The sequence below is a fragment of the Prionailurus bengalensis genome, chromosome B4, assembly GCF_016509475.1.
Source record: "Prionailurus bengalensis isolate Pbe53 chromosome B4, Fcat_Pben_1.1_paternal_pri, whole genome shotgun sequence".
In the NCBI taxonomy this organism is placed as follows: Eukaryota; Metazoa; Chordata; class Mammalia; order Carnivora; family Felidae; genus Prionailurus; species Prionailurus bengalensis.
In genome coordinates, this window is record NC_057358.1 from 92,681,265 (window position 1) to 92,707,163 (window position 25,899).

General features: G+C 43.7%; 1 long non-coding RNA gene across 1 annotated transcript; it reads right to left on the reverse strand.

Annotated features, from left to right (window-relative positions):
* Positions 1 to 1,580: 1,580 nt before the first annotated feature.
* Positions 1,581 to 25,687, reverse strand: LOC122473971. Its single transcript, XR_006294749.1, has 3 exons — positions 25,545 to 25,687; positions 18,122 to 18,282; positions 1,581 to 2,200 (listed from the first exon to the last, which is right to left on the reverse strand). It is a non-coding gene; the product is annotated as an uncharacterized LOC122473971 (long non-coding RNA).
* Positions 25,688 to 25,899: the final 212 nt, after the last annotated feature.

Consider the following 25,899-nt stretch of genomic DNA (forward strand, 5'->3'; position numbering starts at 1 on the left):
CTCAGTCGGTTGAGCGTCCAACTTCAACTCAGGTCATGATCTCGCGGCTTGTGGGTTCGAGCCCCGCGTTGGGCTCTGTGCTGACAGCTCAGAGCCTGGAGCCTGCTTCTGATTCTGTCTCCCTCTCTCTCTACTCCTCCCCTGTTCATTCTCTCTCTTTCTCAAAAATGAATAAACAGTAAAGAAAATGTAACAAAAAAAAAAAAAAGAAAGAAAAAAGTCATGTAGGGCAGGAATCACAGACATTTCTTGCCTTGGAAGTGAAGTTGGTAGCTTTCGACTTTGCTGGCTGAGACAGGGAAAAGGATGCCCAGGACAATCAGCCACTTGGTTGAATTCCCCCACTTAAAAAAAAAAAAAAAATTATTTATTTGAAAGAGAGAGAGGGTGCTTGGGGGAGAGGCAGAGGGAGAGACAGGGAGAGAGAGAATCCCAAGCAGGCTCCATGCTCAGTGCTGGAACCCGACATGGGGCTCGATCTCCCAAACTGTGAGACCGTGACCTAAGCCGAAATCAAGAGTCGGACACTTAACCACCTGAGCCCAGGCACCCCTCAATTCCCCCAGTTTTGAATCACATGTGAATACAGCCATCAATAAAAGGGTCCAGCTGCTGGAGGGGCATGACTCCTCGATGCTGGACGGACTGTCACGGACCACGGGTTCCACACCACAGGGGAGACAGAAGAGATCTTCACTCTTTTCTTCCCCGGAGAAAAGGAAAACACTGAGCCCACCTAATTTAAAAACTGACCGTGGATACTGTAAACATTTGCTTCATAGCTGCAGCAAAACAGACACGTGTTGGTCTTGAGCTTCGAGGACCTGATTCGTTTTTATTCTGACACTCTTTCCCCATCTGAAGAATAAGAGGGTTGGAGTAAAAGATCACAAAGATTTTTTTTCCTCCTTTAAGACTGCATGGTTCTCAAGCTGAGACTCATTTACCTCTACAGCATGCTCTGCTGGAACGAGAGGGGCAAGATTGGGAAGGGACCTCATCCACAGATGGGGGAGAGATAAATAAACTTTAAATAGACAGAAATAGCTGGAGAAAGAGGGACATAAGGAGGGGTCTTCGGGGGGTGGACATTAAGAGGACTTGTGGTCAAAATAAACCGTTGTTGCTTTTTCCGCTCCCTGAGGCTGTGGAAGGAGAGATGCTTTGACACAACCATTAGCTGACTGTCCTCAGCAGCTTCAACATACGTGTCTGACTGAGAGCGTCGCATTAATTTAGCTGTAGGTGAAACGATTTTCGGATTACCGGTGGGGACAAGGGAAATCAAGTCCCACATTACAGTTTCTCTTCCATTGATCTTTAAGGCGCTCCTTTTGAATGAAGGGCCAGCAATTCCTATACTTAGAGTTTGAAACAGGATTCAGAACCAGGGTAGGTAGACATAAGAATCAGGAACCAAAAGGTAGCCCCAGCCACTGCTGTTAAGCGTCTAAGGGAAGATGCCTGGCTTTTGTTTTTCAACATTTTTTTTTTTTTTCAGTATGGTTAATAGGTTGAGAAAAAGAAAAGAAGAGCCTGGCTTTTTTTTTTTTTAATGATTTTATTAATTTTTGAGACAGAGAGAGACAGAGCATGAGCAGGGAAGGGGCAGAGAGAGAGGGAGACACAGAATCGGAAGCAGAGCCTGGCTTTTAACTAAAAAAGTAACAGTTAATTCTCTGATAGTTGAGACCCGGATTAGAATAGATTTACGTACTGGTTTTGGTTCTTCTTCTTTTGGTTTGAGTCGGGAAGGGGAGCAATACCTCCATATAATGCTTTGTAAAGCCCCACGGTCTGCCGGAGGCTTTCACACACATGACTTAGCATCTGCAAAAACCGTGAGATTGGTCCAGGATCCCTCATTTCGAACGTGAAGGTGGCCCCTCTGAGGTGTACATGAGCCTCGAGTTTACACAGGGGTCAGGCTCCGGGCTCCTCACGTCAAGCCAGGTGTGTGCAGAGCTGTTACTCAGCTTCCGAGCTCATCCGGAAGGAGCTTGGCTGTAAAACAGTTGGCTGAACCGTAGGTCAAGACACCAGCAAAGGTCTGGAGCCATACTTGCCCAGCCTGGAGCCATCAACGTGTATGGGCACTGTGTGCCCTGTGTGGGGCAATGATGCGCCTCATAGCTTTACCGGTTGAATAACCGAATGAGTGATGGGGCGTGCAGAGTCTTGTCCAACACAACGAATCTTCCTAAACACAAGAAATTGAAATGTTAACACAAGGAAAACCTTGGATTGAGACTAACGTGTTCCAGGAGTGTTCTGCAAGACGAGCAAACGTTTCTAATAAATTTTACCTTGATAAACGAGCGATGTCTTGCGATATGAGTAGTGTGTGACGTTGAATGTCACACGATCACAACCTGAGCCAACGGTTCTTGAAATTCGCTTTGAGGGGCGCCTGGGTGGCTCAGTCGGCTGAGCGTCCGACTTCCGCTCAGGTCATGATCTCGCAGTTCACGGGTTCGAGCCCCGCATCAGGCTCTGTGCTGATGGCTCAGAGCCTGTAGCCTGCTTCGGATTCTGTGTCTCCCTCTCTCCCTGCCCCTTCCCCACTCGTGTTCTGTCTCTTTCTGTCTCTCAAAAATGAATAAACGTTAAAAAAAAATTAAAAAAAAAAAAAAAAGAAATTCGCTTTGATATGCACAAGTGCTGCATGCTTCCAGAACAAATTACGCTCGCAAACCAAGGTTTTACTATATTTTGAATTGGGCTTTTTGTCTTACCTTCTGGAAATGAATTTTGACCTAACTAGTCAGATTGGTCCTATAACTTAGGTAAACTGCTGAACCTTTTCCTGGTCCTATAACTTTGGTAAACTGCTAAAGTATTGTTTTAATGTTTATTTATTTTTGAAAGTGGGAGAGGAGCAGAGAGAGAGGGAGACAGGGGATCTGTCTCTGACAGCAGAGAGCCTGATGTGGGGCTCGAACTACAAACCTCACACCCATGAATCATGAGATCATGACCTGAGCCAAACCGAAGTGGGACGCTTAACCGACTGAGCCACTCAGGCGCCCCACCAGGAGTTTACTTTTGAGGGTTGTAGTACAATGGTGAATGACCAGGTGCACTCCACAACTTGAACCCACTGACTTGTGAAAAAGAGACTTTCTACAGGGGTGAAACTGCATATTCTTGCATAATTTGTCAGAACTGCCAAAACAAAAACTGCCAAAACAAACCCAGATCAGCAGTTTTCTGTTAGCAAGTGAATTTTGAACTGTTTGCTAAGTAGCAAAGCCAGTTAAAAACAGTTCTTCGTATTCTAATAAATACGAATACATTTCTCATTTCTGTATTTCATGTAGGTAACTTTACCTGTTATCAAGAAATAGGAGACTCACTTAAAAAAATAAATAAATAAATCACAGGCATCCAACAACGCATTCAGAATTGAACAGAACTAACACTGTCATAATTTGCTTTCTCAACTACGAGAGATTTCAGACAAGAGTCCGTCTTAAGATAAAGCAGGGTTTACACATCGGTTAAAAAAAATAAAGAAATTGTGGGGGAGAAAGAGTTCAGTAAATTTATAATTGTGCAACGTTGGGAATAAACATCAATTGCGAAGGGACAAGTGGCTACTAAGTCATCATGAACTATGATGATGGAGAGTCATGTCTCTCCCTCCACCCTTTACCTGTTGCCACACCATCCCGCTTATGCACCATACTCTTATCTGGAAGGGAAAAGAGGACATAATGGGAATCACAAATGTAGAGCTATCTTTATGGGCATGGGAAAATGGCCAAACATATTGCTGACTGGAAAAGCCAGGTTCTAGGACATTATGTAGAATTACATCTTCCTGTACATATTCATAGAGGGATATCGCTAAGGATATTCAGCAAAATGTAAATGGTGTCTATCTTCAGAGAATGGAGTTTCAAGTGATCTCTACTATCACATTTGTAAATTTCTGCACTGTCTGAATTCTTATAATGGGCGTGTATCATATTCACACTCAAGAAAGAAAGCAGGGAAATGTGTTTTTCAAAAAGAGTGATAGTCGTAAGTAGCACTCATCAGCAACTGGTTTTAAAAGCTTACCATTTTTTCTCAACAGAGTATAAAACAACAAAATTTTAAGGGCCCCACAACTTGGTGGTCATGTGTTTAATCAGCTTCCTACCATTTGAGTGGCATGTATAAATACATGCTCTGAACAGATTCCACCGAGATGGATGAAAAGCGAGATCTGAAGTCGTGATCTGGGCCAAACATCTGACGCTTTAGTCTGAAATAATACCAAATGTCTGTTTTCTATCATTTGCTAGAAGTATGTAAATAATGCAGTTTTCATTTGTCATGCAGACATCGTTAGAATTATTGAAATGCAGGCTTGAGAGCAGGGGGAGGAGGCAAGGGCATTTGCTTTTACACCTGCTTTCTAGGGGACATTTGTATGCAAGAGAAATCACAACATCAGTAACATCTCAAGCACAAAGGACATCTAGACATACGGGACACACCAGATGTCTATTTTAGACATAGCGACAAATTTCAAATGGCACTTCACTGTTAGATTAACATACCATGTTCAGGTACTAGTTTGGGCTAAGATTTATTAAGTGGCTCTCGTTCACTGTCTGTATTCAGAAACTTGGCGGGTCAGAATTTAGCGTTAGGGAGCTCAGCAGACAACTGAGATGAGAGAGAACTAGATCTGAGATTGAGCAGGAATGACTCTCCTCCCTGCAGACTTGTGATTCTCTGCAGTGAATGGGTGTCGGCATTAGAACGCCAGACCCCATCACGCACACAGAATCTTCGCATTCGGTAAGCGGTTACAACTGCGGTCACCAAGTGCCGAAAGTCTGTCTGCGGCGTGCGTGTTCCCAGCCTCCTTTAAAAGTAGTGCAGCTGGTGCCCTCATGGATGAGAATCGAGGACAGTATCGAGGAACGGAAATTGGTCAGTTTGATTAGTTCTAGCGGATGTCATCTTCGAAACGGACTAATTTGATAATACTGGAGCCTTTCCAAGGGAAGAAAGGAAATGAGGTTAATGTGATGTAAATAGATTATTATTTTCATCTCTGGTGACATAAACGATTCTAGAGGCAAAATGAGGGAAATAAGAAGGTAAGAAATGAGGGAAGCAGCCCCTTCTGTCTGTGGATAATCGCACGGTGGGCTGACAGCTCTGGGCCAGGGGATTGAGAGCGACCCTCAAACAGGCTGGCTTCCCCCGGGTAATGGGAGCAGTAGCTCACATTCATGGAACGGTTAATGTGTTCCAGACCTTTTGCTAGCCGCTTCACATAGATTAGATGGTTTAATCTTCGCCACCACCCTGCAGAGTAAGTAAGGACTGTTATCACTGTCATTTTACAGATGTGAAAATTGAAGCTTAGGAAAAGTTAGGTAACTTCTCAAGGTCACACAGTAAGGAGTGGAGCTACGTTTGGACCGAGGGAGGCTGATGCCCCCTCAGTTCACCATTGGCTTGTTTCCCAGTGTGTGTGAGCGAAACAACCCGCCAATGCCCTTGTCCTCAATCCCAAATCCACTCTCTCCCTGGGAAATTGGGAATTAAAAAAAAAAAAAATTTTATGGTTTTAGGGGCACCTGGGTGGCTCAGTCTGTCAAGCGTCTGACTCTTGATTTCGGCTCAGGTCATGATCTTACTTACGGGTTCGTGAGTTCACGAACTGTTGCTGTCAGCGCAGAGCCTGCTTGGGATTCTTTCTCCCTCTCTCTGCCACCCCCATCAAAATAAATAAATAAACTTCAAATAAATGTCTATGCTTTAGAAACGCGTTCCATTAAGTCCCATCAAGACCATTTTCATGCTATTATCTTTGAAATGCCCACTTTCCACTTGCCTTCCCTCCCCCCACCCCGCCCCGCCCCACCTCCAGCCTACCAGTATTTCTTAAAATCTACAGAAGAGTTAAATACATACCTAATTAGAAAGTAAGAGGGAAAGAATGGGCGTGGAAGTGCTTAGAACTAACATGTGGGTGTTGAACTGTCTGGCACTGTTCTTCCTTACTCTGTCTAGTGACGTCAATATGTCCAGCAGACGTTAACTATTCCCGGAGATTTGAATCACTATTAGTGCTCACCTTCTCCGTGGTTCAAGTTCTTTTTAAAAATGAGACCAAAGTTTACTCAAGGTGGTAAACTAGGGGTAATGCATTTTCAGCACTCAGGTCAGGCTTTGATGTCTCCACTAACCTAGAGGAAGGTTGTTGGGAGTGTGTGTATGGCATTGTCTTGCTCCCATCTCCCCCTTGGAGGGGAAATCAGGTGTTTTGTCCACAGACATTCTCCTCTCAACTCTTTCCATTTTTAAATGAAGGGTTTAATTATTTGCTTTCATCCTTTGAAATTTGAATTCATTTTGAAATACAATGTTAACCACTCTTATTACTATTGTTTATGTATCTGGACCAGGACGGTACATTATTCATTAAGGGTAAGCAACAATAATAAACCATCAGAAATACTAGAATTCATTCGTAGAGAAAATTTCAGGTGTACTCAGGATATCTTCAAAGTGGTCACAATCCTTTTAATAAATTTAATAATCAAAATCCGTGCTAGATCATTGAGAGCTTAGATAAGCCATCATTCTACAAAAATTTGGCTGCTGAACGTGGAACAGTTGTTTTCAAAGATAATAGAGATTTGATGACATAGCGTTGAGCAATGGAACTCTTAAAACTCGCATGCATGATTATTGGATTCGACCGCGAATGCGCTGAAAAACTTAGAGTGTGAATGGATAAACCATTGTGATTTACATTAGTAAAACAGAAAAAGTAACTGAAACATCTTTGCACAATTGAAGAGATCTTCCTTCATCTTATTCAGCTTCCATAATGAAACTTGTATTACCACTTCAGTTTTTGTACCTTATCCAGATTCTTACTCAAAATATTAGCCAAATCATGTCTTACCAGTGCTTCTCACTATTTAACGAGGTTCAAAATCTAACCATTTTATTAAGCACAGATGGCTTCAAAGGCCGAGAATCGCCAATATGTCTGCATAAAAGACTCTTGGGCAATAATGAGCAAGGGGAGATTTTCATTAGGAAGATGGAAAAATTGAATTAGTGAGCTGGATCTATATGTCTGTTGCTAAGTTTAAAGGTCGCCTGCTTCTCCATGCTGATATTAGAAGTCACTCAATTAAGGGACGGGTTTTTGTGAGCATAAAATATTCTGGGCGAGGTGATATATGAGGCATAGTGTAATGTACACATACTCTAATTTTAAGAATTCAGGGGAGGGGCTCCTGGGTGGCGCAGTCGGTTAAGCATCCGACTTCAGCCAGGTCACGATCTCGCGGTCCGTGAGTTCGAGCCCCGCGTCAGGCTCTGGGCTGATGGCTCAGAGCCTGGAGCCTGTTTCCGATTCTGTGTCTCCCTCTCTCTCTGCCCCTCCCCCGTTCATGCTCTGTCTCTCTCTGTCCCAAAAATAAATAAACGTTGAAAAAAAAAAAAGAAAAAAAAAGAATTCAGGGGATTAGAAATATGTATCTAAAATATTGTTAAAACGATATGGTAAGTGTGAAATGTCAGTGTGCACAATCAGTGCTGAAGAATTTAGAGAGGGAGGGTTTGCTTCTGGTTACAGTAAGGGGGGGGGAGGCTTCATGGAGGAAGTAAGATCAATTTGCGCTTGAAAGGAAGCTGTGGTGGGCAACACTGGTTGCCTAACCAGGCATCCATTCACCCTTCTTTTCATGTTTTTCAGAAACCCTCCCCCCGCATAGGACATATGTATCAGGGTAAACAAACTCCATTTTTAGCTCCAAGGGAGAATTTTGATTAGTCCCATGCTAAACCATTATGGTAATCCCACCCACTCTCCCCTGCCCTCCCCCATGATTTATTCAGGGAATTAGGCTTAAGCCAACAAGTGGATGGCATTTCCGTAGCAATTACTATTGGTCTAGGGGTAGGCACATGAGCTTAGTGGGTCCAATCCGTCTAAAAGGAAAGACTTTTGTTTCATAATCGGGAAGAAGATTTTTATTCTCTCCCCTGCCCAGGAAAAGGATGTTGGTTGCCCTAGTTGCTTCTGGCAGTCATTCTGAAATCATGAGAGACCCTGGCATGAAGACAAAGCTGGCACGTGGAGAACGGCTAAGGCTGGAGAGAGAATAAGGGAGATCCAGAGTGGGAGCCCCATTTGTACTATGCCCACAGCTTGATCTGTCTCTAGATCTCTTATTATGTGACAGAATACGTTTCTTCAATGTTTAAGCCAGTTAGAGGCAGGTTTTCTGTAACTTCCAGCCAAAAATCATCTAAACTGCTACCAATTGTTGAGTTGGTTCCTTTCCTAGGATATATTTCCCTTTTTTCATAACAAAGGAAGTAAGTACTAGTTTTGGGGGGGGGGGGAATGGGAGGTGGGGCAGGATCTCTCATCCACCATTTGCCTTGTGGTTTAAGTGGGAGTGATGATCTCTTAGTCCCAAGTAGGACTGGAGGCAGTGATTGATTCAGACATGGGCACAGAAGATACGAGGAAAAGTTGCTGAGCCTTTTGAAAAGAAGCTTCTCTTTCCCATGGAAACTACCAGGTATATCTTGGTCTACTCCCCTGCATGACAGGGTGGGTAGAAGGGGCCTGTGTTCGTTCCCCAGGGCTGCCATAATAAATGACCACAAACTGGGTGCCTTAAAACAACAGAAATGTATTCTCTCAAAATTCTATAGGCTAGAAATCCAAAATCAAGGTGTTGACAGGCAATGCTCCTTCTGAAGTCTTTAGGACAGCATCTTTCCTTGCATGTTCCCAGTTTCCAGTGGTTGGTGGTGGACCCTGGCATTCCCTGGCTTGTGGCCCCATCACACGAATCTCGGCCATCATCTTCACAGAGAGCCTCTCCCGCTTCTCTCTGTGTCCAAACTTCTTTCTTCTTCCTTTTTTTAAGTTTATTCATTGAAAGAGAGAGAGAGAAGGGCAGAGAGAGAGGGAGAGAGAGAGAATCCCAAGCAGACTCTGCACCGTCAGCGAGAGCCTCGTGAGGGGCTCGAACTCATGAACCGTGAGATCATGACCTAAGCCAAAATCAACAGTAGGATGCTCAGCCAACTGAGCCACCCAGGCGCCCCATAGTTTCTTTCTTCTTATAAAGACACCAGTCATTGGATTAGGGCCCATTCTAAACCCAGTATGACCTCATTTTAACTTGATGACATCTGCAAAAATCACATTTCCAAATAAGGCCACGTTCACAGGTTCCGGGTGGATGTACATGAATTTGGGGAAAACGCCATTCAACCCCGTACAGGGCCTCGAACTGCTGCAGCCAGCTTTGCCATCCTGGAGGAAGCCAGCTTGAAAATGAAACCAGCACGCGGAGCCATACGGAGGCAAGATGATCTCAAAGTAAATAACTTTGGCCTCTGGATAAAACTCTGCCTAAAGTTGTTTTACTTTGGACATTTAATTTACTTGAGCCAGAAAGTTCTTTTTGTGTAAGCCTCTTTGTGTTGGATTTTCTTTTGCTAGTTACAAAAAGACTTCTGATAGAAATTGATAGGACTTTGTTGAGACGGGGGAGAGAGTCGTGCAGGATAATAGGGGATGGCAGGAGAAAAAAATTGAGGTTAAAATAAAGGGAGTGTTGGAGTAAAGGTCTGGCTAAGGAAGAGTATTTCTTAGAGGAGGACAGGGGCTTGAAGCTGTATAGACCGGTTGGCGTAACTTTTTGGAGGTCTGTAAATGTCAAGCTAAATAACTTGACCTTTTTTTTCTGTAGGCAGATGGTATATAAGATGATTTTTAGACATGAAGTTTCAATTAATTAACATGATATTTTAGGTTAATTAACAGCGACGTGCAGATTATATTGGAAGGGGACAGAACTCAGATCAGAATATACTGCCTTGATGTTCATCAGTTTAATCAAGGGTACGGTGATGGCTGCGAATTTCTGGACTGGGATTCTTCCATGCCTACTCTGAACCCATTCCAATCCATTTACCGTATCTGGCCTTCTTCCTGTTCCTGGAACAGACCACACTCGTTCTGCTTTAGGGCCTTTGCATTGGCTCTTCCCTCTGCCCCAAATGCTTTTCCTACTTGATTTTTGCATAGCTGGTTCCTTCTTATCATTCAATACTGAGTTCTACTGTTGTATCTTCAGAGAGGATTTCCCTGATGGGTCAATCTAGAATAGCCTTTTGTTGGGGCGCTTGGGTGGTTCAGTGGTTTAAGTGTCCGACTTCGGCTTAGGTCATGATCTCACAGTTGATGGGCTCAAGGCCTCCATTGGGCTCTGTGCTGGCAGCTCAGAGCCTGGAGCCTGCTTGGGATTCTGTGTCTCCCTCTCTCTCTCTGCCTCTCCCCCACTCATGCTCTGTCTCTGTCTCTGTCTCTCAAAAATAAGCATTAAAAAATATCTTAGAATACCCATTTGTCCTTCTCTATCAGAATGCCCTATTTTGATTCTCAGGAAACAACACCATACGCTGTAGCTTTTTGTTTATTTATTTATTCATTTTTGGTGACCCCTCCACCTCCCCAGCTTCAAAGGAAGCTTCATAAGAGTAAGAAGCTTGCCGGTCTTTTCGCTGCAGTATCTCGAGTGCCCAGGAGGGGCTCAATACACACACGTGGTATAAATGATTAATAAATAAATGTGGCCATGATGTTTTAAGATTACTGAAATCTTGAATCATTAATTTAAACAACTTTGAGATTACCCAAATGAAATCATTTAGCCAATCGGGAGAGAAAATATTTCAAAAATAAGTTTTGCTCGAAAACCAGGCAGGCGCGGAAGAACTGAAAGACATGAGGATTTTTCTCGATGTCCCAAAAAGGCAAGGTTAATTTTCAAAACAACACTCTTGTCTCGTGAAGCTGTTTCCACCAGAAATGCCTTGGGCATAAAGAAAAGCTCTGGGGAGCTCCGAGGGAATATGTTTAAGCTTTTCTGTTTCCATTTTCCCTCGTGGCACTTGCATTTTGAGACCAGCATTCTATAACTACCTCTAGGTTTCTAGAGCAATTTCTGTTTCTAAAATGATTCGGACTGAGAATCGTTCTCGGTTTTACCTAGAACTGAGCCCTCTGATTTGTTCTCTCGTAACTAGAAACCTCTAGGTTATTTGCTTCCACCAGAGTGCCTTTGACCTCGGCATGAAGCTCTCTCACTATTAATAATTATCATTTTTTTCCTTGAAATATGCCACAGTGCATTTACAGTCCATTATGAGAAATCTTTGTCGCATAGAGTGAAGACCAAACAAGCTTCAGAAAAGTAATGAAGGAGCACATTCTGTGGTGCAGAGAACTTTCTAAGCCAGCCCTTCTCCGTTACTCTCCCGGGGTGCTATTAGTTTTAATATACCCTTGTGACTTTTTCTCAGATTACAATGAATGAGTTTGTGTACATTACCAGTCTGCTTCTTTTGACTGAATTGGCTGGTAAATTATTTGAAGTTGCCTATTGAGGCCACGTGAAAAATAGATCAGTGTTCACTTGAAAGAATTGGCCAGTCTGGGTAAATTAGTGACTAAATTCAAACTACAAATATAGTAACAGCTCAAAAGGCATGCACGTCTTCATTTACAGTCAATCAGGGTTGGGAATGAAATTCTAAGGGCCTGATAAATACTTCTGATGTACTAAAATTTCTGTAGTGAATGCTATTTGGAATTACTGGGGCATTTGCTGGAATTTGGAAATCTATGTCACCCAGAAATGGTTTTTTTTCTCCCTTTCCTCTCCCCCCTCCTCCTCCCCCACCCCTCCTCCTCCTCCTCCTCTTCCTCCTCCTTCCTTTCCTCTCTGCCCTTTCCTCCTTCTTGTTAATAGTTTTATTACATAGGGTATTTAATCAGGAATGTCTTTTGTGGTTTTTTTTTGTTTTTTTTTTAAAAATTTTTTTTCAACGTTTATTTATTTTTGGGACAGAGAGAGACAGAGCATGAACGGGGGAGGGGCAGAGAGAGAGGGAGACACAGAATCGGAAACAGGCTCCAGGCTCGGAGCCATCAGCCCAGAGCCCGACGCGGGGCTCGAACTCCCGGACCGCGAGATCGTGACCTGGCTGAAGTCGGACGCTTAACCGACTGCGCCACCCAGGCGCCCCCAGGAATGTCTTTTGAATAGGTATCCTTTTAAGGAAGGCTTCTTTTTAAAGTAAGAACCTCAAGGAAATTAATGGAGTAAAAGAATAGTAAAGAAATTTTTATAACCGTTTGCATAGTTTAACATGTTTGGCCAGCACCATACATTTTCAAATTAGGCAATCTTTTTTTTTTCCTGGAAAATATATAGTTCTCTCATAAATAATTTGTAAAAGTTGTAATGAACCACTTTTTAATTAACTGAGAAGCATACTGGAAAACATAATACACCACAAACTAAATACGCATAAATTTATTATAAGGTATGCCTGAATTTAAAATTATCTCAGCAAAATTTGTGCATTTAATTGAGTGGTCACATTGGGAAACCATTCATTTATTTCAGTGATGATGCCTTTCCTAAAACATTTTTGGACTGTCTCTTTGGAGTTAATTTAAGGACTCACAGCACATTCTTTTGAATACCGTTAGCAGTGGCAGACCTTCTTCTATTAAAGGCTGATGCAAATTTTGGAAATAGTCAAAAGTCTTTTCTTTTTAAGTCAGTTTCATAATGATCAACTTGTGTTAGACTCTTCGGGATTATGAAACAAGGCAGTACCAGAAGATGGGATTCTAAAGCAATTTGATTGATTTTCTTGTGTGGTTCAGTGCATCTGAAGTCACATTTTGCAGTGCAATATACATTTCTGTTTCTAATTTGGTTTATGTCTAATTTACTTCTACTTTGCAGCGGGAAGTGTTTCAGATTCTTCGTAATCGTTTGACTTAATTGCTCTCTTGGGGCTTAGGAACTCCCTCCACCACTGCAGGACAGAGAAGAGGTCATCTGTAGGCATTCTGGGGTTCATTTGAAAGGCATCTCACTTCCCATCCCTGCAGAACCCAAATTTATGTAGCTGCAAGTAAGTGAAGAATACAAAATGAGGTAGACATTAGCTGTTAACTCCATGTCCCTGAGATAAATATCTGTCCTTTAAATATGCATCACTGAGTGCTCAACAATGTACACAGACAAACTTATAGGGGACTGAGACAGTTCATTGGTGAAACAAAGAAACAGTGAGACATTTATGGATTGCAGACACAATCCAAAAGAGAGAGAAGACCATACTTGAATGAGAATAGAGACACCTGGTTTCATGGGCTCCCTTGATTCATTTATTCAACAAACATATTGAACATCTCCTAGGTGTCAGGCACTGTTCCGGCGGCTGTGACTCTGGTGGCAAATTGACTAGAACATATATTTCCCTTTCCTCACAGAGCTGACGTTCCAGAGACAAGAACAGATGTGTGTGTGTGTGTGTGTGTGTGTGTGTGTGTAATAAGTCTAAGTAGTTATAAAAGCTATGAGGAATAGTTCAGTGAAGTAAGAGACAGAAATTGATGAAGGCATTATTTTAAGAGCGGTATTAGAAGTGAAGCCTGTATGACATTAGGGACAGTATCTGGAGGACAAGCATTCCAGGCAGAAGCAATAACACAAAAAGGCTCCGAGGTGGGGGCCATGCTTGGGGTGCTTGGGGACAAATAAGGAGACCAGTGTGGATAGAGTGGGAGGAGCAGGCAGGGGTTAGTCTCTGGTGGGAGACAAGGTCAAAGATCATAGTGGACTCAGATCCTGTGGGGTTTGTGGGTCTTTTATTGACTTGACATTTCTCAGAGTTTGAAGGGGGAGCCATTGCAGGGATTTCAGCCAGCACACAATCTGATTTCACTTTGTAAAACCCTATTCTGTTAACTTTTTGCATTTTTAAAGAAATTCCCTGCATAATAATGATACTTGCTGACATTTATTATTTGCCACATGCCAGACATTTCAAGATGGTGCTTAAAAATAAAATCTAAGCTGGGGCACCTGGGTAGCTCAGTCGGTTCGGCGTCCAACTTCAGCTCAGGTCACGATCTCAAGGTTCATGAGTTTGAGCCCTGCATCGGGCTCGCTGCTGTGAGCACAGGGCCCACTTCAGATCCTCTGTCTCCTTCTCTCTCTGCCTCCCCTCCCCCCTCCCACTCCACTGCTCACATTCTCTCTCTCAAAAATAATAAAATAAAATATTTAAAAAATAAAATACATTAAAAAAATCTCTGAACTCTCTGTGTCCTCTTATGGGTTGAATTGTGTACCACCCCCCCGCCCCGCCACAAGAGATCTGTTGAAGTCCTAACCCCCCCCCCCCCCAACCTCCCACCTCAGACTGTGATCTCATTTGGAAATAGAGTCTCTGCAGAGGTAACCGAGTGAAAATGAGATCATTAGGTACATCGTAATCCAGTAAGACTGGTGTCCTCGTAACAAGGGGAGTTAGGTCAAGAGACACAGGGACCTTGCCATGTGGGGGTAGAGGACAAACCAGGAAAGCCCAAGACAGACAGCAAACCACCAGAAGCTAGGAGAGGGGCATCAAACAGATTATCCTTCGCAGCCCTCAGAAGGAACTGACCTTGCTCATACCTTCATTTTGGACTCCTAGCCCCCCAGAGACCTGTGAGACAATCTGTTCTCTTAAGCCATCCACTCGGTGGTACTTTGTTACAGCAAAGCTTTAGGAAATTGATGCAATATCTTTGCCCTTGGTCGGTTATAGCCGGTCCCACTGATCTTTGCTTTTCCTGCTTACAGCCTCATGCTTGCCATCCTTTGCTTAGAGTGAACGCCCCAGGAATTATACATGGTTGGCTCCTTCCTGCTCTTCAGGTCCCGGTCGAACAGCCCCTCCTTATGAAACCCTCCCTGATCTAAGTTCGCTTTCACTCTTCTCCCTACCTCTGTCTTGAAGGACTCATAACACATACCTTTGAAACCATTTTTTTCCCCATAATCCTTTCTACTCTCTGAAAAAAGTCTTGTTCGTCCCTTTCTTTGTTTGTTTATTGCCTGTCTCTCTTGTCTGTTTTTGCTCTGTGCCCCGCCCAAAAAGTAAGGTCAAGGGGCGCCTGGCTGGTTCAGTCGGTAGAGCATGCATCTCATGATCTCAGGGTCATGGGTTTGAGCCCCATGCTGGGCATAAAGATTACTTTAAAAAGCAAAAGAAAATGAAAAAGAAAGAAAGAAAGGTCAAGTGCAGGAAGCCTGCCTTATTCAACACTGTCACCCCAGTGCCTTTAAAATATCCTGGTACACAGTAGGCACTCCATAAGTGTTAACTGAGTAATCCAGATACTAGTTACTCTTTGAGATTTAAGTTAAATCAGTTGAGGCCTGTATCTCACAACTTGCAGAAATTCCCAGGTTCTCCTTAGGTTTCCATGAAATCTCATTGGATCTCTCAGATTCTATGAATCTGAGAATTCATTCTAAGGGACACTTGTGGCTTCAAATTTCAGTCTGATTCTGTCTAACCCACACTAATGTGTTGCTGGCGATTTCTCTCTGCTCTGGGTGGGGTGAAGGATAAACTGCCCCCTCCCCAAGTCATTAACTCTTCATACAAAGGCCACCGCTTTGTGACATTGCTCAGCAATAGCATCCCACCTCATGACCCTTGGTCACAGGCAAAGTGCCACCTGGGAATAGAGATCTTACTGAAAAGTGAGTATGTTTTCAGAGTCAGGATTGAAGTTACCCGCAATGGAAGATGCTGAATAAACTATTGGCTGTTTTAGTAGCAAATCCTTGCTTGTTATTTATAGATGTATAGGCAAGGCTCAATAATACTTCAGTCTCGGTAGTATATATGAAGAGATGGGTGTGAAATTTGTATGCAGTTAATCCTTCTTGCATTAAAAATGCTTATAAATATCTGCCTTATGGGATTCGTATATATTTTACCTCTCAGTATGATATCCTATACTCGAAACAATTATTTTACCATTTGTGTCCTATGAAACATAAGAAATACTTGGGAAATGATTTGATAAAAAAGAGAGGTGGGATTTGAGAGCTAGAGAATTAGCAAATTCGGATTTGTCCAGAAGACAATTGGATTTAAACCCAAAAAACTACAGTTTTTTTTTTTTTTAATTTATTTATTTTTGGGACAGAGAGAGACAGAGCATGAACGGGGGAGGGGCAGAGAGAGAGGGAGACACAGAATCAATCGGAAACAGGCTCCAGGCTCTGAGCCATCAGCCCAGAGCCTGACGCGGGGCTCGAACTCACGGACCGCGAGATCGTGACCTGGCTGAAGTCGGACGCTTAACCGACTGCGCCACCCAGGCGCCCCAAAACTACAGTTTTTTAATGTCAATGGGTATGAAGGTAGATAATCCCTAGATTAGCTACAAACTTAAAATGAACCGTTACTTAAAATCAGGATTTACAAAAATGACGGATGAACGTTTTTCCCGTCCCCACCACGGAGAAAGTGCCAACGAGCAGTAAAGAGAAGGAAAGAGGAAGATTGGAGCCCAAGCCCAACCACCACTGGGGAGGTTACACTGTTCATTCAGTAAGTGGGAAAGCCAGTAAAAAGTCCTCCATAAATCGGAAGGATTTAGCTGTTTCTGCTATTGTTATTGGTGTTGTGTTACCTTCAGTGGTTCTCTATTTCTGAGAGCAGATTGAAAAGAATCAGGCTTAAACTCTAAGTGGGTATGAGTTAGGAGAAAACTGAGCAGGGATTTTTTTTCTCTCTCTCTCTCTCTAAATACCAGGGGTAGGGACGCCTGGGTGGCTCAGTCAGTTAAGCATCTGACTCAGGTCATTCGGGTCATGATCTCATGGTTCCTGAGATCAAGCCCTGTGTTGGGCTCTGCACTGACTACGTGAGCCTGCTTGAGATTCTCTGTCTCCCTCTCTCTCTGCCCCTCCCCTGCTTGTTCTCTCTCTCTCGGCAAATAATAAAACATTAAAAAAAAAAAATCAAATCAAATCTCCGGATTGTTTAAACAACACATGAACTAATGGCAGCCTCGGAGACATATTCCAAGTCTGTGTTTTTCTGAGATGGCTTAACTGCAGGCCTGACTGAAGGACGGAGGCCAACTCTTCAGGGTGTGATGACCTTGATATGCTGAAAATCATCCAACTTACTCAGAATCAAGATACACGCCTCGAATGCTGAAATATTAGAAGAAAACGAAGTATCGTTTTGCCTGTTTTATAGAAGACTACATCTTTTGAAAGACTCTTCCGAAATGTGAATCACCAGACTGACCACGACATCCAGGAGGCCCTCTGAGGCTGTCACCTGCACTCTGCACCGGGTGAGAGGAGAAAGACCTTTGATGCTGGAAAGCTCTTCTTGTACGGAGAAGCACACGTATTGGGCACAGATACCCACACGCTACTGTAAGACCATACTGTGTGTCATCCCTGAGGGCTGTGCCTTTTCTCCCAAAGTTCTTCCTGTTCCATTAAGTCAACAAATATTTCCTTAGCAACGACCATATGCAAGACTGAGTTAGCATCTGCAGAAGACACACAGGCATAGGTTATGGAACCCTTTCTACAAGAGCTCAGAACTAGTCCAGGGTTTCCCACCCTCACTCTGTTGACGTTTCTTTGTTGTAGAGGGTTGTTCTGTACATTGTAGGCCGTTCAGCAGTCTCTCTGGCCTCTACCCACTACACGCCAGCAGTACATTTCCCCATCCCCCGACTGTGACAATCAAAACTATTTCCTGACACCGCCTCTTGGCTGAGATCACCTGGGGGGCAAAATCATCTGTTTGAGAATCACTGGTCTAGTCTTCGGCCATACCACCCTGAATGTGCCCGATCTCTTCTGATCTCGGAAGCTAAGCAGGGTCGGGCCTGGTTAGTACTTGGATGGGAGAATCACTAGTCTAGCAAAATAAACATGTATATAAATAACACAGGGATAGCAAATGATGACTGACAAGAAAGAAGTACAGATAAATGCTATTGGATATTCACAGGAAGTAAAGATTAAGTTGAAGGCTTCCCAGAAAAGGGAGCATTTATAAGAAAACCTTGAAGAATTCCCAGAATTTGGAAATACAGTGGAGAGGAAGGCATCCCAGGAGGAGGCAAAAGCAGACGCCAAAGAAGGCAGGCAGAGATGGAATCGTTAGCTGTGTAGGAAATCACATCAAGTCAGGATATCAGGGCAGATCCTGGATGGTCACTCACCTCTTGTTAAGGAGGCTTGGTTCTGAAGTGATGGGCACACACCCCTGTGCTTCAGTTCTGCTTGTCAGGGTCCACTGTAGATACACTGTGGGTCAGGTTGATCGGAGGTCGGAGTGGGATGCTGAGATCTGGATGGGTAGGGCTGGCAGGGGCAGCCTGGGCTGTCGAGAGGCCAGGAGAGAGGGTGAGTAGCAGCACTGGGAGAATATGGACCTTAGAAAAATGTGGAAGGTACACTCAACAAGGCTTAGGAGAAAATGAGTGAGAGGAATCCAATCTGACCTAGATGTTTGGAGCTTGGTGGTATTATTAATAGAAATGGAAAGTGTTGGAGCAAAGCAGAGTTAAGATCAGAGGAAGATAAATTAACTTGGGCCATGCTCCACTGGAGTTGCCAGAGGGCTACTCCAGTGGCTAGATTCGACAGAGAGGCGGAAAACCCATTTCTGGAGTTTGGGAGGGACATCAGAGCAGGGGGAGGATTTTGGAATCATTATGCTCTTGTGGCTTTTTCTTCCTCTCTTTCCTGCTACTTCTCACTTTCCTTTTTTTAGCTCCTCTTTCTCCCTCTGAATCTGTGGTCGACACTTGTTACTTCCCTCTCTCTAGACTCGTTCTCTGAATGATGATGAACATAGTAACAGCAACAACAACAACAACAACAGCTATCATTGAACAAGTGCCTATTCGAGTTCAGACAAGGAGGGATTGCCCCTTGCTGGTCTTTTCCCATCCCCCTACTGACATGTCCCTTCAGCTGATCCCAAGCCCACCAGCCTCCCTTATCTTTTAGGAAATCCGTTATTGGTACTGCTTCTCACTTGATCCCTACCTTACGGTTGCAAGACCAAAATCATTCCCACTTTCAGCTAAGAAGATAGTGGCCCAAAGATATTAGTCACTATGGCTCCCAGCTGGTAAGTGACATAGTGTTCACATACTGGTCCTACCCTGAGATTATTCTGTTCTGCTACATTCGGAGTGAACGAATTACTGCCTGCGCAGGCCACACCCAGCCCCCACCTGTTTTTCGAGAACCTGTGAGCTCACAGCGGTTTTTACGTTTTTAAGTGGTTGGGAAAAGAATCAAAGAATAGTATTTTATGACATGGGGAAATTATAGGAAATCCAAAGTTCGCTGTCCATTAATAACATTTTCCTGTGACTCAGTCATGCTCATTTCTTTATGAATCGTACACGGCTGCCTTGGCCCTACCTACGGGGCATGTGACCAGATGCACCCAGTGACCACATGGCCTGCGAGGACAAGAAATATTTACTGTCCGGTCTTTACAGAAAAAGTTGGCCATTTCTTGTGCAGCATGCTGTTTCTGGACACGTCACCTAATCTACGGATTCAACCCTCACCTCTGTGCACAAACTCCTGTGCTGGGATGAAAAAGAAAGAAGGGGCAGTGGCACCTCCATGTTATAATAGTCCTATGGTGAAATCCCAACAACCCAGGTTGGAGACACATTACTTCCGTCAAAAAAAAAGTGATAGCGTATGAGACGTGAGAGTAAATGAAATCCGCCATAGTAATTGTTCAGCACAGTTCATCAGTGTGTCTGTGTTTTTCCTGAGGTAGTACAAACATCAGAAGTGTTTTCAAGATGCAAAATAAAAATCTACGAAATCTGTGATTACTGGGGAGAGAAAAACCAATTTCATTTCAAGAAAGGACCTGCACAGTCCTTGTGGCATGGCAGGTCTGGAGTAGGAACTCAATAAGTATTTGGTGAAGAATGAGTAAGAGAATGAATGAATGAATGTGTGCATGCAGAAAGGAGGGGCTAAACCAATGCAAAAGTCAGCATAAGGGAGGCGAATATTTAGGAGGTGACACTCTACGTCTGGGACCTTCATTTCCTAAGGGTTGAGGGAAGCCAGTGGGCTGGAGAGAATATGGCAGGGCATATTGGTGGGGAGGAGGCAGAACCAGCAGAAGGCAGTAATGAGCTCCAGTATTCCAGGCACAACATTAATATTTCAGTTTCTGACATTGGCCTCCCAGATGCAGAGTTTGCCTCTGAATGAAGCTTTAATTTTCTACTCTCTCATCTTCCTTCACTGAAGACAATTTGTTCACATTTTTTTTTTTTTTTGGCAAATGAAATGACAGAATGGGATGCATATTCTAAAGGCACACTTGAAAAACTGCCTCCTCTCTAGTTTTAGGTTTATTCTTAAGCTGTTTTAGAGCCTGTCCCTTCATATCTGCTGCAGAAATGCTGCGTAAATATTAACGGATGTGTTGCGTCCCATTATTGCCCGTAGCTAATTTGCTGCCCACTTTAATAACTGAATTTTTCTAACACCTATATTGAAAGATCATTTTCCCCATAAACAAAATTTTAATCTTTTGCAGACTTCACTTAAAAAAAATACAATCAATTCTTTTGCTTGGCATTGCCACGTACTTAAAGATAGGTTACCTGGGCAGCTTGTGTGAGGCAGAAAAGACTGGAACCTTTGGCACCCAGAAATCTTGACAAGGTTTTTCTCAAACATGTTTTCTTTCCCTTTCTAATCTATTTCATTTCTTTTTTCAAAAAGAAGTAATTCTTTTTCTTTTTTGTTTTTTTAAATATTTGCTTTTGAGAGAGGGAGAGCACACGTGAGGGGGGAGGGACAGAGAGAGAGGGAGACAGAGGATCTGACACAGGCTTTGGCTGACAGCGGAAAGCCCAACGTGGAGCTTAGTCTCACCAACCATGAGATCATGACCTGAGCTGAAGTCTTACTTAACTGACCGAGCCACCCAGCGGCCCCTATTTTCTTTCTTTTCCTACACCTTTTCTCTGTTTCCTCTGTCTTCATTTCCTTAACAAGGGTGACGTTATTCATATTTGCATACCACGATGCTCACATAGTAGCTGTTCAGTAAATGCTTGACCTCGTGATAAGTGCTTTCACTCTTCCGTTTTGTGGACGTTCATTCTTCTGCTTCCACATACTTCTCCCTTTCTGCTAACAGGGAATAATATATATCTATCAAGTCACAACTCTAGACCCTTCTAGAATTTTGCAGAAGAACTTTGCCCCAGGATCCCTTCTGGTTTGTGTCATCTTTTTGGTCACGCCAACCTTCTCCCTGGGACTACCCCATTTTCCTAGCTTCTGTCCCTAAACCAACATTCCCCAATACGTGTTCTGTGGAGCACAGAAGTGAGCTGTTAATGTGTCCAATATAAAAAAAAAGAATCCATAGTCAAACTGGTTTGAGAAATACCTGATAAAACAATTAAATGAGTTCTTTGGAATGAGGTTTTCCAAAGCCTTTAGTATGCCAACAAATGATGAGAATTTCAAGGGCAGGTAGAGAATGCAGTACTTTTCAGATGTTTCACCAAAGGATTTCTCTCCCTCTTCTCTTGAGCCAGAATCATTTAAGGGGCATATTTTGCAAAATGCTCCCCACCCAGTTTGGAAAATATCCAGGAGAGGGTACTCTTCACTTAGAATTTAGGCATCTTCTGGATGGGTTCATCCCTTGCGGAGAGAAGGGACACAGGATAATATAGAAATTTGAGAAGAAAACTAATATTTATTGAGGATCTTCCCTGTTGCAGACACCACACTAGGGATAACGCTTGATAATATTAGTAATAAGAAAAATTATAACAAAAATAGACATTGACATGTTTTATCTTGTTTAATACACATCACTCCATTAATACCATGAGGTAGATACTATTCACTTCATTTTATAGATGGTGAAACAGTGATTCAGTTGGTTGACTTGGCCATGGCCAACTAGTTAGTAAGCAGCAGACCCAACATTCCGGACTATGTCTTGTTTGAAACCAAAGCCAGAACATTTTGCCTCACACTGGCTACTTGAGCAACCATGGCAACCATCAGCTGATCTATCTCATATATAATAGTGAAAATAGGCACAGATGCATAAAAGAAAAAGCCTTAGGCAAAGAGTGGACAAAGAATTAGAGAACCAGACAGGACGCTGGGTATGGTTATTCAGGTTGTGCGCAGTACCATTTGAGAGAGGCCATGTGAATGGCATTCCCTAAAACAGTGTAGTATTCAAGGTCAACAGATATATACGCCAGCTCTGGAACAGGCAGAGAGTGGAAAAGGTAGCCAGATACCATAGCACTTTGAGTTTTCAGATGTAAATGTAACTTTTGAGCAAGAACTTAGGACAGAATGGTTACTAGTTTTAGGAAAACAATATATCATACCCAAAAGTACACTAGAAACAGATATTAGAAACTGGCATATAGTGCATCATTGACCAGAGACAACGGATACTTCCAGATAAACCAATAATCTGGGGAGTCATTTTGTCACTCTCATAGTAATCATGTTCCTAATACCTATGGATTCCTTCCCCTTCCCTTTTCCCTTCCTTCCTTCCTTCCTCTCTCCCTCCCTCTCTTTCTTTCCTTCTCTTTCTTTCTTTCTTTCTTAGCATCTGTCTCTTCTCAGTATTTCCACTTGAGATGCTGTGATCTCCACTGGTGGCTGAGACAGTCCTGACTAGGGCAGGAAGGGATATTAGTAGCCCCACACATGCCATCTGGTAGAGTCTAAAAGTGATACTTTGGTCTTCCACCCAGCATTCAATGTGTCAGGGATTAGCCTCTTTACATTCATTGCAGCCTCTCCCTTCTCCTCCCATATCAGCCCAGCCATACAAGAGGCTCCCCACACCAGCACACAAATTCCTTGCTGAGATTGGCGTTCTGCAGTGAAAACCAAATTTCTTGTTATGCTTTATCCTTCGTGCATCCTTGCTTGACTTCTCCACGGGACTGGAATATGATTGCATACCTTTCATTATTGGCCAAGACTTTCGCTGTGCTTATTGGAAAGCACATATTTTGATGTCAGACCCTCCTAGGTCCAAATTCCAGCCTTGTCACTGACTAGCTATGTAAGCTATGTAACCCAGGCAAGTCACTTCACTGTGTTGGTCTTCACCCTCTCATGTATGAAAGGGGCACATTATGGATTCCTTCACATGAGTGAGATCATCCATGAGGGCTCTGATGACTCTTCCCTTTCTTCTCTGAGGAAGACTCATGAGGTAGGTATTAGTTGAGATGTTTTCAGTTGTAGAGAATGATTACTCGACTCAAAGTTATTTAAACAGGAAGGACATTTATTGGCTCATATAAAAATGAAACCCAGAGGCAGGTGAACCTCAATATTTGTTGATCCCTACCATTTAATTATGGCATCAACAACCTGGACTCCTTCTATCTGTCCATACAGCCATCTACAAAGAAGACCTCATCCTAAGGTGAATTCTCTACTTGGTAGTTTGGTGGTTTCATGTAACAGTTGGTGCCATATGCTTTTCTATTCTCTTTGGGAGAGGGGGAAAAGGGAGGAGAAAGAGAGAGTGAGAGAGGGACAGAGAGAAAGGTCACTTCTCCTTACTCTTTGGAACCCAAGTCCTTCCCATTCATTTGCTTGGGCCGATTTCAGTTGTATGCTTTTTACAGATCCATAATTATTAATGGGAAATGTTAGATGCTGACCAGTCCGAGTCTGAGTTCCTGAACCATCACTGGTCAATGAATTGCCATGATTGACTAAGGCCAAGAAGGGCCATTTCTAACTCTAGTGGAGGTATCTATGAGGATACCTAGGACAGGGTCTAGTGAATATTGGAGAATCAGACTCTGTGGGATAAAAAACCCTGAGCTGTGGTTCATATCCCAACTCTGGCAATTACCAGTAGGGTTACCATTTAAGAACTTCAGTTTCTCCCTCTGAGAATAGGAGATAAAAATAGTACCTGTCTTACTCCCTGGTTTTAAGGATTCAATGAAATATCCAGTGCTGAGTGAAACTCTTAGCAGGGACTGGCAGGTGTATTATTGTTATTAACGGTAGTGCCTACAAATTCTAGACGTTATTGTAACTCTACATGCATAAAAATGTGGTGCCACTTTCCTCAAGAGTTAACTGTTATCGGATTCCTGAATCTCCAGCACAGACCCCTCTGCACAGGAATGGGTGAATCACATCTGACGGGATGCTTCATCACCCCTAGACATTGTATGTCTGACTGTTCAGCTGCTCACGAGGGGTTGGCTGGATTAGTCTCTCTTCCTGCTGTCTCCCATCACTGTCTCATCCGATTTAGATTTATATCCCCTCCCTGGTAACGTAGGATACTGAGATGCCAGCTTGCTTTATTTCCAGAGCCCAGTCATATTTTGATAATTTTCTTGTTAACCAAGAAATGATGAATAACAAGTATGGGCAACTGGCTGGAAAACCATGGGCTTGTATCTTGGGCCAGCGCTAGATAGAAAACGTCTCCTCGAGTTGGTGGCCAAGATGCCTACTATCCAGAACTGAGTATTTGTTTGACATCTTCTTTTAAGCTAAACTGCTTTATTAACATCCCAACCAATATAATTACTGGTTTTTAGCATCTCATTTCTTCTTAGAAATAGCGTTTAAATATTACGCACCCTCAGATGTTTTAAAATTCCCGTGGGTTCTACCCCTTCTTAATTAGGTTTCTTCCCCTTCCGCCATGCTCTCGTTATCCACAAATATTTTTTAAATCCCATTTTGTTTTTTCCATTTGTTTTCTTCGATACCATGGAACAATTTCTTTTTCAATTTACGCAGTGGCATCCTGACAGGCATAATGCACTCCGTGTGTTTGCAAAACGTTCATATTTTAATTTCTGCTCCTTACTTTCTCTTTCTTGGTCCTCACCATGGAGGCTTGGACGAGACACACAATGTGCAGCGCTTTAAAAAAAAAAAAAAAAAAAAAGCGGCCTGTGCCTGTAGTGACAGACAGCTCATGATAATAGCGCTTGGTAATTCAAAAAATTCCAAGAGGAAGCTGGAGGTTAGTCTGTCGGGAAAGTCCAAGAGACCCAAAGGCTACAGTAGCGGTTCCAAGCTGGCATATGGGTTGGAGTAAAGGTTACGAACAGATGGTAACTGGAGTTAGAAGCAAATATTTTCATTTTCAAAACAGCAGACACAGCACCAAGGCCCCTAACGGCAGCATATCCCATTACAGCGGGAGAAACTGGAGCTCGGCGGCAGGCTCTGGCATCAGGGGAGAAGAGGCACAGGGAGCTCCAGGAAGGGAGCGCTTGGGGGGGGGCCGGCCCTCCTGCCCGGGGCCCTGAGCGCAGATGTGGGCTGCTGGCGGAGACCCTGCTGGCGGAGACACGCGTCTGGCTGGGAGGGAACCGGCGCTGCGTGCAAAGGCTGGGCTCTGCCTTCGGCCACAGATTAAAGCCAGAAACGGCAGCAGACAAAGGTGGCAAAGAAAGCCCCTCCCATCCCCAGCAAGATGTCTTAACGCATGATACCTCCTACTTGTGTCTGTGAAGAACGCACACTCTAGGTGACAGATAGGCTGGATTATCATCAGAGGACCGGCGGGAGAGGGGGACTTTCCTGCCTTTAACGTACCGGTGTCACTTTCCTCACTGTTGACGGTCTTGTGTGCAGCTGCCCTCGGGAAGGGAGCCGGTGGCCTGGCGTCCAGCACTGTCTGGGAGCATCGCAGCTGGGCGCGCTGATAAAGAAAACAAAGAGGGAAGGGGCGTCCGGTGACGGTGGTTGGCGTGTGTTTGTGCACGTGCATGTGCACGGGGTGGGGGGCTGGGTGGGAGGGGGTGATGCCCTGCTCAAAAGCAGCGTGGCGGGGCGCCTGGGTGGCGCAGTCGGTTAAGCGTCCGACTTCAGCCAGGTCACGATCTCGTGGTCCGGGAGTTCGACCCCCGTGTCAGGCTCAGGGCTGATGGCTCAGAGCCTGGAGCCTGTT